Source organism: Melospiza georgiana, chromosome 6 (genome assembly GCF_028018845.1).
Source record: "Melospiza georgiana isolate bMelGeo1 chromosome 6, bMelGeo1.pri, whole genome shotgun sequence".
Lineage (NCBI taxonomy): Eukaryota > Metazoa > Chordata > Aves > Passeriformes > Passerellidae > Melospiza > Melospiza georgiana.
The window spans coordinates 10,291,957-10,304,843 of NC_080435.1; the positions used below are offsets into that span (position 1 = coordinate 10,291,957).

The 12,887-nt window shown below is 34.6% G+C and overlaps 1 protein-coding gene across 10 annotated transcripts in view; it reads left to right on the forward strand.

Moving 5' to 3' along the window:
* The window catches only part of LRRC4C (leucine rich repeat containing 4C), a 482,349-nt gene that overhangs the window by 408,513 nt on the left and 60,949 nt on the right, over window positions 1-12,887 (forward strand). Inside the window, exon 1 of one of the 10 annotated variants that reach the window (XM_058025526.1) lies at window positions 9,058-9,082. The exons of the other annotated variants lie outside the window; for them this stretch is intronic. The gene's annotated coding sequence lies outside the window, so the exon portion shown is untranslated. Of the gene's footprint in view, window positions 1-9,057; window positions 9,083-12,887 lie in introns of those variants that run through there. 10 annotated transcript variants of the gene reach the window in all.

Below are 12,887 nucleotides of genomic sequence, written 5' to 3' on the forward strand. Positions count from 1 at the left end.
CAAATCTGGCAAGAATCAGACTATCTCACCATGGTACACAATACGTTTTCTAAATATGGGTGAAAAACTAGAACATTCTTCAGAACAAGTATTGCCTTAATCCAACAGAAGCGAATGGAAAATTCTGGCCTTATTTGGTGATACTTTCTTGCATTGAAATGTGATCAGCACATCAGTCATCTTTAGAAGGAAGTAAATGCCTGTTACCAGATGGAAAATAAATTAAACTGAGCATTTATCATTCTTCAGGCAGTAGGTGCAAAAGCAGAAATATTTTTAAAATACTAATCTGCAATATTTTAAAAGAGCTGAAATTTTAAAAAAATCCTGTTTTTTAAAATGTAAATTAATTTTAAAGATCATTGTATTTTGGCTCAAGCTACCAGTAGACTTACCCAATCAGTGTGCATAGGTATTCCTAGCTGGCTTCATTCTTCTTGAATTAATGTGAATGAGATTTGAGTAAATGAGAGACAGTTGTTATGCACCATGACTAAAAAGCAAGAAGTGATGGTCTGGGGCGAATTCTTTTCGAACAACAAGCATACACAACATTAATGCCTTGGGACAAAGAACCCTCAATTTAAATTTTACGGATTTTGTGTTTCTAGTTCCTTTATCATCACTATTCCAGAAGGCATGGGAATTAGCTACTACCATTATCTGTGGTAGCAGAGGGTATAAACTGAAGCCCTGAATCTTCATTTCATTAGGTAAGACAACTAAACCTATATCTGAACACTTTGCATACATAGTTTGTGTCAAAGAATCTCAAAAGCTGCAGATCTCATGGATTTCAGCTCCTATGATACCATTAAAAATTGTTGACTTTTAATGTAAAATAAGTAATGTATTTAATCAGACCTGTCTTTCAAATAGAAAAGAGTTAATGTAGATTGGTTTTACGTTTATCTTTTCAAAGCTTATGTTGTTAGATTATGTCAATGTGCTTGAATAGACTGGAAGATGAATGGTCAAAGTCTGATGTTACAGGCTATACAAACACTTATTAAATAGAATTGATAAAAGTAATTTAGCTTAACTCTGCAATTGCATTTATTGCTAGATCCAATCTCTACAACACATGTGCCCTAAGTCCAGTCCTTCAGAGTGGCATGTACAGAATTTCCTTGGTGTGCTTTATCTTTCTTCCTTACCTGATTCTTTCATAAAATCTCTTTTCAGTTTGTTAAGATTGCAGTATTCCAGAGAACATACATAGTAACCAACTTGCTGTGTTAGTAACTCTCTGTGTTGCATTGAGGAAAATATAACACCATTTAATATCAAATGTGCAATCAAGGAACAGCTGGGTTTCTTTTGCAGTGTCCCAGAGCTGGCCAAGAAAATTAAATCAAAAGTCATTGAGTAATTATTCTCATTGTTGGTATTGATGCATTAGATCCTATCTAAGTCCAAATAGAGCGCCCCAATCATTAAAATAACCAATTCCCCCTTTCATCCCTCCTTCATCCAAAGGCATTTCATACAGTGCTAATTCTTAAAAGAAATTGTCATTTCCTATATTTTTTCCCATGCTTCTACCACTGTTCTGTGTTGTTGTACAGGTAAAATGGACTTAATGAATATCAGAGTGATCAAGATACAGTAATCCAGATATATTAACATTAAATTGAGTCCTTTTCCTAAAAGACAATAATTTTATACTTGCTTTTGTGTAGGGCAGAGTAAGTGCAGCAAAATTTAGCAGCTGTTACATATAAATATTATAGAGCATTATTTGGTTAGAAACATATTAATTAATAACAAATGAAGGAAGAAAAACACCCAACACTTGAAATATTGGTAACAAATATGAAGGCGAAGAAGTGTATTAAAAAGTATAATTAGTTCATCACCATAAGACTCATACCTATCTGAAAAACCCAGCTTGAAAATGCAAGTTATTTTATTTTGCATGAGATGACAATACAGGTGAGAGTTCTTCAACTCCTTCAGTAGGGAAAGGAATATCCGAGAAGAATCTCAGGAAGGGAATTGTGGTTTAGTCACAGTTCAAAATCAGACAATGCCTTGATCCATAAAGAAAGCAATTTATTGCAATGTATTCATTTTATTGCCTTCTTTACATCAGCCTTTTTCAGCTTTCTCCTGTGCCGGCAAAGCAGTGCTAAGGCTTTCCCTTTCACTTCTTCTATCATTTTTGCTGAAAATGAAGTTTTTGTAGACTGTGATCTGGGTACATCCTGCAGGAATCAGGACGCTTTGCTGGATCAGGACTAGATCTCTCTGCTGTGCAGGATTGAGCCACTGAAGAGAAATACAAGTTGCTATAATAAGCCAAGTGCAAAATAGGATTACAAAGTCATTAGAGGCTGGAGTTGTTCAGCACCTTTTAGACCCTTGGGAAACTAATGAAAGTGGGCTTAGAACTAAGCATTCTGTTTTTTCATAATAGTGGTATTAACTGTAAAATTTTAATTATTGTGCACAATATTGGATTATACCACACATAAAATAGAATATATGATACCTATAAAAGTATATTCATTATGTAAAAAATATTAAACCATGGATGGTGTTTTTCCCCTATATCTGTTTCTGTAAGTTGGACATTTAGATAACAAAAAAGGTTCTTTTCTACTTTTTTCTAAGATTTATGGACTTTTTTTCCAACATGAGTGCCTAAACCCCTCAAACTACATAAAATTGTTAAACTTCTACTTAATTCTTGCATATTTTAAGTTTTTAATTAATTTTATTGTTTATTTAAGAGAAAATATTTGTGAATATGCCTATGCAAGTGTTGCTACTTTTATAATTCAATAAAGCCAGGAAATTTTTGTATGGAAAGGACTATTAGAAATCAGCATGACCACCTGCCCTCCCAAAGTAGTCAGTGGAAATGCTTGTGCTCAGCCTGGCATGCAGTGGGACCTCCCAGTTCTCTCCCTCAGAGTTTCCCTTGAACAGGCAGTGTGCCTGTACTGAGCTCCACTGGCTGCAGACATTTGCACTCCTTGAACTTTCAGATATTTCTGTTGACTCAGGCTTTAAGTATTTTCAAAATCCCCTTTTATTCAGGAAATCAACTACATAATGGCATTTGCAAATATGGTTCTGGGCTTAGATGGCTTTTTTCTAGATTCAAGAAATTGGAGCTGGCTTCCCTTTTTCATTAAAGAAAAAGAATAACTGTCTTTTATAACATATTGTTTTCTCTGCTTTCCTTGGTAGACTCACATAGTTTCTCTGGTTTGCATGTGTATGATAAATATACAGTAGTTTATTATGACTGATCATTCTATGGCAAGCATGCCATCAAAGGTAAATATTGTGGATACCCTTCCATTTTCAGCCAGAACTGAGTGCCTAGGCCCAGGACATGGCAGCTAAATGATCCAAGTGTTGCTGTAGTTATTTAGCTCCATCTCTCCATTAGAGCAAGGCTAGTTTTCAATCATAACTCAGTTTTGCCACTCATACTTTGCTCAGAGGACTGACTCCTGGTTTCCAAAACATATTGAGAATAACCTGATCAAATAAAACAAAACTCCAAAATCTGTCAAGTTGGGACTTATTGTAAAGCAGCTTTTTTAGCTGTTCTCAGTGTTCTGTAAAGATAACAAAAAAACCCTTTTCCTATAAGAAAATATTGAATGTTCAGAAAACCTCCTCCTTATTTATACATAATAGACATAACATATCACTGGGTATTATGCTCGTTCTAATTGCCCTAAAATGAGCCTGGTTGGAGGTAATAATTTCTTATTTAACTGTGCTTTAAAAATGCTGGAGCCTTTAAGTAAAGTTAGGCTAAACCATTTGTTCTTCCAAGGTAATTGGCCACTTATCTCACAATCCCTATCCCAAGAGGTGGTAAGGGTTACCAAGGCAAGAAACCTACCAAGTTCTACTTGACTTCAATTGACTGCCTTAATACTTCTTCCTGTTCATCAGAAATGAATACAAATATTGTGATTGGGTTAGGGTTGTTTGGTTTTTTGTTTTAGTTTTTTGGTGGTTTTATTTTGTTTGGTTTTTTTTGGTTTTTTTTTTTGATTTTTTTTTTTTTTTTTTTTTGTTTTGTTTTTGTTTTTTTGTTGACTGGTTTGGTTTGGCTTTTTTGGGGATTTTTTGGGTGTGGGGGAGTTTTCTATGGTGTGATTTTTAATTTCAAAGTTTTCTTTGATGGTATTGTAAATAAGAGAATAAAAACTCTAAGATGTCCTTGGAATTCAAACTAGATTGGTGTTTAGTGGGAACCAGCAATACTTCCATAGTGTTCTTTGGGATTTTTTTCCAAACTTAGCTCAGTACATATAGTTTTTCAGGGATACAAAGCTAAATTTTATTCCAAGTACTTTTTGTACATTCTTCTGCCTAGAGTTCCTGCATTCTGCAGGTTCTTATGATATACAAGGTATCAGTGGGGCATGAGACTGTAGTACCACAAATTATTTGTTTTACTTTATAATTACTTATTATTTATTTTAGTCTTACTTTATTCATATGTATTTACTTATTTGTTACTTAATTGTTTACTTTTTATATGTTTTATTTAGTGAACTTTTCTATCACTTCTTCTTACCCACACAGTCCCAGATATGCAGAGCCCTTGTTATTCCATTCTTTTGTGTCTTCAGTCCATTCTGCCAATTGTTCAATTTCACCAGAGTTTAGGACTAATTTATTAAAGGATGTGAAATATATGAGTTTAAATCATATTTTCAGACTATCAACCAAAATTTTTTGTTTTTCCTGGAGCTGAAGTGAGAAGGATGATAAGAGCTGCTGAGAATTAAAAAAAAAAAAATTCAAATTATGTCCTACATGAAGAGACAAATGGGCAAAGATTTACTTCCTTTTAAAGAACCTGCTCTTGCACACCAAATACCATCAAGTCTGTTAAACAACTCTCTATATAAAGATTCTTCTATTGCACATACCCCCACATAAGGCAGTAGATTTTTCATAATTCCCTGACTGCAGACTAAAGTCAAGTTAATCAAACTAAAAAAATGTTTTTGATTTTTTTATTTTTTAATTTCTTTTATTTGGACCGAAAACTTTGGCATTTTATTAAATGACATTAAATTTCTATTTAACAGAGTGTAATAGTGACAATATTGAGAGGATTGAGATATAAAAATCTTTTATTTCAGACACTTCTTACAAGAAACTGAAAATAGATAAATTTGGTATTGAAAAAGTAATGAGTATTTCATAAGAGGCATAACTTCTTTAAAATAATTTAAATATTAGCAGCTATTGGCAGAAAATATGCTATTAGGATACTAGTAACTATCTTTGTATTTTTCCTCCTTTTCTCTTCGACATTTAAAAATATCTGGAAAAAGTTATTGGAAAAATTGAATATTACTAAAAACTTGGTAAAAATTCATGACACATCCCCTTTAGAAGTTATAGAACATTTCAACAAGCATGTACCGATACTCTTGTATTTGAAATAGTTTCCCAGCAAAGCCAAAACTGGTTTGAGGTTGTTTTTTTTTTTTTTTTTTAACAAGGAGAGAGAAGCATTTATTTTCTTCTGTCATCAAGAGCTTTTGAATACTATTTTCTAGAATTCTATTAACATTAAATCTTTTCTCTAAAATGCTTGCAGGCTTCTAGGCTTTTTCCTGTCTTTGGAAGAGCCTTAGTCTATTCTTTGTGAATGAACTTTGTATATGGATGTATGCTTGTGGTAAACAGTCATGATACTTAACATTTTCTCCAGCCCAAATCTTTCCTCACTTATTCATCTACTTTTTTATAAGGTCATTGACTTTTGTGATAGGTGACCTTATAAAAATCATGTGACTAGAGAAAACTACATTTTAAGAGAGGAATGTTGAACACTATGTCCAGATGTTCCTTAAAATAGGTTTTCAGATATAAAGAACCAAATGTGAAAACATTTGGGTAAACATAGTGATTATACAGATTGTTCCTTTAGAGCCACAGGAAAAAGAAGGGAAATGAGGTCACATCTATTTCAAAGGGAAGAGGAAGGGAGAAAGAAAATGAAAGAAAGAGGTGTTAAAATGTAGTGGTGCTCCAGAATGATTGACTAGAAGAAGTAATCTCAAAGACAAAAAGGGAAATATAGATGATTTAGCCTTCTGTGTCATCAGTACACAATTTGTTTCATGCTGTCTCATGCTTTGTCTACTCTGTTTCCAAATGTTCCTGCCTTACAGAATTATGTCTCTATTGGATAGATTTTAGTCTCATGAAGTGTTTTGCTGCTATTCAGCTTATTACCTTAATTTCATACTATTGTTGTTTTATTGGCATTTCATTCTTGCTGTATCATGCTGAATTTTCTTTCTCAAGATCTGTAACCTTCAGATTTTCAGAAAATCATGTGGGGTTTTTTATTTGCTTTTGATTTTTTTTTTTTTTAATTTAGTCATGTTTGACTGGTCTGTCCTTCTAAAATGAGCTTTTCTTGTTACTCTTTCATGTCCGAATATCCTGCTCATCATTATAATTTTGGCAGCAAGATTGCTTAGACTTAGGGGGACTTGGCATCCATGATTGCATCAGACTCGTGTAAGGTGTATGAAGGAGACAATGGACTAAGATAATGCGAGATATACTGGTAAAATTTCTTTGTCATCCAATAATGCTTTGGATCCAAAATTCATTGTGGTACCAGCCATATACATGATCAAGGCTGTGGTGATTGGCAGTATCTCCTTCTCACAGGCCATCATTCCTTATCGGTGGAAAAGAGGTGGAGCAAAGTTTTTGGTTTCCCTCTGCCCTGAAGGCAAATTTGAGAGAAAATTTGTAGTTTTGTCTATTAGCTTTGAATCATTCTTCTGGAGATCATCTTTACACTTAGGCTGCTGCTAATGCAGCTTAGATAAGATTCAGTATATCTGTATTAACAATGCATATGTAGTTTAAAGACTGAAAGTCATTCAAAAATTCATACCCACTTTAATTTTTATTCATTTAAATATAAAATAATTTAAATAACAGTGTAATGAAAGTTTAAAAATCTGTAGAAATCCATTTATGAGATGAGATATTGTATTGATTTTTCACTGATTACAATCATTCCACTTCTTAGAAAGTGGTTAAAATTATATAGGAGAGTGGATTGCCATACATTATTTAATATTCTGTGTTGGATGTGTTGGTATGCAAGTAACCAAGTTTAAATACCTGCAAAGTCTGAATTTACAGAACAATGATGATGCCTAACTTTGAATTCACTGCGACTTCAGCAACCCTGAAGTTCAGGCCATACGGTTTCTATCACTGGGTACTCAAAATCAGAACTTTAGTGCCTTAGTTTATTTCTTTTATTTAAAAAAAAAAATCCCAAACAGCTAAAAAAACAACAAAAAATCCCTTTGGCTAAAATTCAGCCCTTTAGACCCCCTAGACTTTCAGTAGAGCACCAAGATAAGATTAGAGATGTTTCATTTATTATATCACATTTTTATATGATTTAATGCATTCAGATGAAGAGTGTTATGAAGAGTGTTACTTGTGAGGTTAATAGACCCAAGCTGCAGTGTTTTGTTTTGTGTATTTTTTTTTCTCATAGCAGCATTTGTGATGATACTTCCCAGAAATTAAGAAAAAAATTCAGTCTCTGCTAAAAAGACACATTATGCATATATTATTGATTGAATAAATGGTAAAAGAAGGGGAAAGCATTAATGTTTTTGCATTTCACAGGAAGAAATAAAGAAAAAAATAGGTGAAGTCACAAAATTAGCAGTGTATTAAACAAGTGACCCAAGAATGTGTTATGTATTCAGAATGTTGTGCTGCTATCCAGAGGGATCTTGAAAGGCTGGAGAAATGGGTTGACAGGAACCTCATGAAATTCAACACAGAGAGATGCAAAGTTTTGTTTCTGAGGAGGAACAACCCCTTGCACTAGCGCAGGGCCAGAGGCAACTGCATCTAGGGGCATGAGAATGGGTTTTGTATCAGATGATTTACAGAGGTCCCTTTCAACCTCAGCCATTCTGTGGTATTCCAAAAGAACTATACTAATGAAATTACTGTTTCACTGTTTATGGAACTCTCAGCTACTGCTGGCATCAGATCAGGCCTTTTGTAGCAGCTGATGACCTTCTGGAACAGCTGAAGCCAGTTGTACTGAAGAATTGCCAATCTAAAACTCTTTATTGGTATTAGAAACTAATATAATTAACTGAAATTTGTAAATTGCTTCTTTTTTATTATTTTAAATATTCTCTGTTTCAGAATAAGTTGCTGTTGGTATTATAAGGTTTAGTTTATGGCGGTATATGACATGTACAAAAAAACCCCAGAAAAGTGTATTCTTTTATACTGAAAAATTAGCAATAGGTATTCTATGAAGCACCATCACCAAATGAAGTAGCAGGTGATAGGTTATATATGCATATATTAAAAAAAAAATAAGGGTGATAATGATTCTGTTAGTATTAAAGTTCATATTAATGCCTTTCCATCAGACCAGTTACCAGTAGATGAGAACAGCTGTCACAGGTGCAATTGTACACATCACAAAGTTTTGTATGAAAGAGTTTCTTATTATAGAAAAATTAAATGCTTGCTGGGTTTGGCTAGCAGATGACTTCTGTTCTGGAAAAATTAGTTTTTTCAAGTGTGATCAGGAGGCTTGGCCCATCACCACATAACTTCTCTGGCTTTATTTCCCTTTGTCCTTATCTCACTTTATATCAAAGGATCAAGAATTTATTCTTAGTCCTTAATGTTCTTAAGATGATTACTGAGATCACTTACTGGATTTCTAGGCAGACTGCTGCCTTTATTATTATCTCATTATTGTCCAGCAAGGACAAGATATTTGTGAATTCTCAAAAGCTACCTTTGGTCTGTGAGAGGGATTTTCTATTCCTGTTCTGCTATTTATCAAACCACTAGTTGTCTTCACACATAGCTTAGTTCTTATTGATAGCTTGGTAGTATTGGAGTGACGTTTGAGTTTTTGTTCCTTTTTTTTTTATTGAATGGTATGTTTTTTTATCATACAGACTTAGTTTTAGCTGATACATGGATCCCAGTGTGTCCTAATGTGAGTCACTGGAAATGCCTGTGTTTAATTGCTGCATCCGACTTCCTGTGATTGGATATACAGGTGGGAATACCACAGATGTCATTAATTTACTGAAACTTGGTTTTCAATTTTTGTATCATTTCAAACTCCATTGATTAGCTTGCCTATTATACTAATTGTTGATTATATGGTGTGTGTGCTGAAAATGTATCTGCATTGTATGCAAATGTAAAGCATCACTAAAGCTATTTGTATATAGATATTATATAGAATAAATATCAGAAAGATATGAAATTCAGAGCTCTGATTTTCTGATTCCCAGTTGGTTGACCAGTCCACTGGAAGTTCCATAAGCCTGAAATTATTTTTAAATACAGAGATTTCCTTTTTAAATGAAACTGGTTTTGATGTTGCAATTGCAGTAACTAATGTCTTGGTCTTGTGGTAAGTATGGTTCCCTCTGCCTGATTTTAAAGATCATTGAGGGCTGCTAGGATTCTGAGTAGACAGTTTTATTAGGAATTTAATTCTGTTGAGTGCTGAGAATCTTCTCTTCCTCCTGAACGCTGCTGAGGGTTGCTAGGCACCTCAAAGGGTTAGTGACTATCACAGCTTGCTTAGCACATGGTACTACATATGTCATTTGCAATCTCTGAGTAGAACAAACTTCTACTGCTGTCACTGTAGATTATTCTCTGTGCTTTTGGGGTTGTTTTGCTGTGCTTAAAATGTGAGTGTGTCCTTCATAAAATGGTAACATTCTGTGGATGGGGACTGCTGGATCCAGCAAAAATAAATCACTTGAAGACATGGCAACTGAAGATATTTCAGATTTTTTGTATAAAAGCAATAATAATCCTTCTGAAAAATTAATAGAAAACCTCTCCAAAACATCAAACCAGCCAATGACAAACACAGTGTGACAGTAATAATAAATCTTAATTTTCTTACAGTCGTTTTTAGGCCTTGTTCTTTTAGTATTGTTTGTTGTGACATGTGGGTTCCCACATACTCTGTGTAATGCCAGCAGTATACAGGATGCACACGGCACAACACAAGCAGATCCCCAAAGCCTCAGGGTATTGAACTGCCTTTTTGTTTCATGTATCCCCTTGCAGAACGACTCACAGAATGACATGCTTTACCGCATGTCACATTCGTGCTTTATTATTAGCCTTTGTAAAGGTCAGATGGGCCTGACTCAAATTCAAGAGGAAACAATGCTGTACAAAGTTTTCCCCTCAATGAAGGACCTGCATATTTTTCTGAGCTCTGCAACAGTATTTTTAATATCATGTCGAAAGCAGAGAACCATTTTCAATTCCCATTGTGGTAATCAATGAGATGTAAAATTGCAGCAGTTCCATGCTGCCTAGAGCCTCTCCTGACAAACCTCGTTTGGTTTGTCAGAATGCATAAAGCACTCATAGGAGCGTAGCATTAGCTCTGTTTCTCTGTGATGTGAACAAGCACAGAAAGAAACCTGCTCTTAAGGAGACATTTTCATTTGCTTAAATAGCTCTGCCATGGCTGCAGTACAGCAAAATCTTCCTTTGCTATGCATATTTCTTAGGATGGTAATCAGAACCATTAGCTAGCTGTATGTGTGATTCAGAAAAGCAATAAACCCATGGGCTAGCTCAACAATTATTTAACTTCTGAGAAGTAATTCACAGATAGAAAGTCAGTCAAGGTAACAGTCCAGGTATGCTGTATATGCTGTACTTTATTAGCATATTTGTGATTACTCAGGAAGGTTATGTTTGTCACTGTGCTGCTGCCTGTGACCATCTGGAACTTAATAAGATACAATGTAGAATTTGCATCCTTCTTTTACACAGACCAGAGAACTCTTTCACCTGAAGTAAAATAAAATTTTCTAGGTACTAGCAACTCTAAGCCATTGAAAGAAGTAAGCAGTCAGGAATCCACTGAATTATGAGCATATAAATTCATCTGATAGTTCCTTAGAAACTCTTTCACAATATATATTTAGGAGGAAGAAATGCTCCATGCTGGATGTTTTGAAAACATGCAGAGTATGGTCCCAGATTTTTTCCTGTGGGTGTCGTTATGGATGGAGTGATTGGGTAGCTTGTGGCATTAGCAACGGGTGAGAAGCTCCTTGTCTGTGCCTCTGATGCCGATAACCACAGTCATCCCTTATCAGTTCCTTGGAGGTGTTTATAAAGTGCTCTGTTCTCATTCCCTCTGCTGCTGAAGCAAACATGAGTTTTGTATAATGACATTTCTCCTGACTACCTTAGCTGATAAGCAAAGGAATGAATGTATGTTTGTAAATTAGGTATTCTTTCTCTGCACTGATTGTTCTTTAAGCATAGAAATTAAGGGGATTGCAAGTTTCCATCTCATTCTAGAACTGGTTTTCAGAACTATATGCCAATTTTCTTTGCTTAATTTTGGTTTTTCTAATGAATAAATATGAGTAAAAATGCAACAGCTAGCATTTCCAAGCTTTCACAAATTGTGTTAAACTTCTTGACAGGACTAAAAACAACAAAAAAGTTTAGTAATACATGCTTCAAGTATTCCATCTACTTTCTTAATTAGCAAGTCAACAAAATATCAGTTTTCACCTCATGACTGTATTGCATGATTCAAATTGAAGAAAACACAGACTTTAGAGATAATTATGTGTAAGCCCTGACAAGAGAATAGATGGAGAACTGGTTATGTTGGAATCACTGTCTCCATGTGGCTGTGTCAGGAGCTTGGGTGCTGTGCTCATCTGCAATGAGATTTTTGCCACAGCCTAGGGGAAATCAGGGAAAGTGTGGAGAATGATCTGGAAAGAGGAGGTCTGAAATTCTTCATGAGAGAGTTTAATATTTCTCTAAACCACTAAGCCCACCATTTTAAAGATGTGTCAAAAGTATGATGGTCTCTGAACTCTAATAGCAGCATAGTTGGCTGGGATTTTGAGTTTTCTTAGGGATTTTTAGTCGCTTGGGTACAATATCTCCTTCTTGATTTGAAAGTTAGACTGATTATACTGGATCTCAGCCAAAGACTAAATTTTATTTCTGAAGAGTATTTGAAGAAATGGGGGAAATCATGGGAATTTGCTATCAAATTTCATATTTATAGGGGTTTTTTGGGTTTTTTTGTTTTGTTTTTCTTTTAGCAAAACTGAGATACCTTCTTTAATACATTGATACCTGTTGAATTTTTTACAATGTAGATTGTCATTTGAAGTTGTGGTTTGACATGTTTGCGAAGTTCCATAATTATTTGTTTCTGGATGTGTTTTTTTACTTTTTTCCTCTCCCCTCCACTCAGGAGTTCAGTATAATTGTTGTGCATTTCCTTAACGTTACTGAATACAAGCATAAAAAATGGTCCAGGTTTTATTTTATACCTTGTATTCCAAACTTGGTCCCCTCGTCAGTCTGTGCTGCTGCTTGACAAGTTAAGCAGAGGTGCAGCACAATTCCCTTTCCTGTGGAGAAATTGCCTCACAAGTTCCTGCATAGTCCAGCCCTGGACAACTGCAGTCACACAAGGTGTGATTATTTTTTTTTTCTTCCTTTTTTACTTTTCCTTATGTTGGATAAAAGTGGCCTTTCACACAAAATGTTATGAATGTTCAAGACAGAAATTTAAAAAGTGATAAAGTTTGTAGCCTAAAATCATTTAGATAAAACTTGTAACAGGTTTTTTTTTAGGGGGGAGGCTAAACATTTGGTAAGTCTCAGCAAGGTGTTCTCTTCATCCTTCTTGAAATATGACTAGGCAAGAATACATGCAGGGGTTTTGTCTATTGTAGATTTAATTGAGCTGAAATCTCTTCAACTCTGTTCAAAAGGTTTTCATGAGTGTGCTGTTAAGGAGAACAAACTTGTTTTCTAGGGTGTATTTCAATATA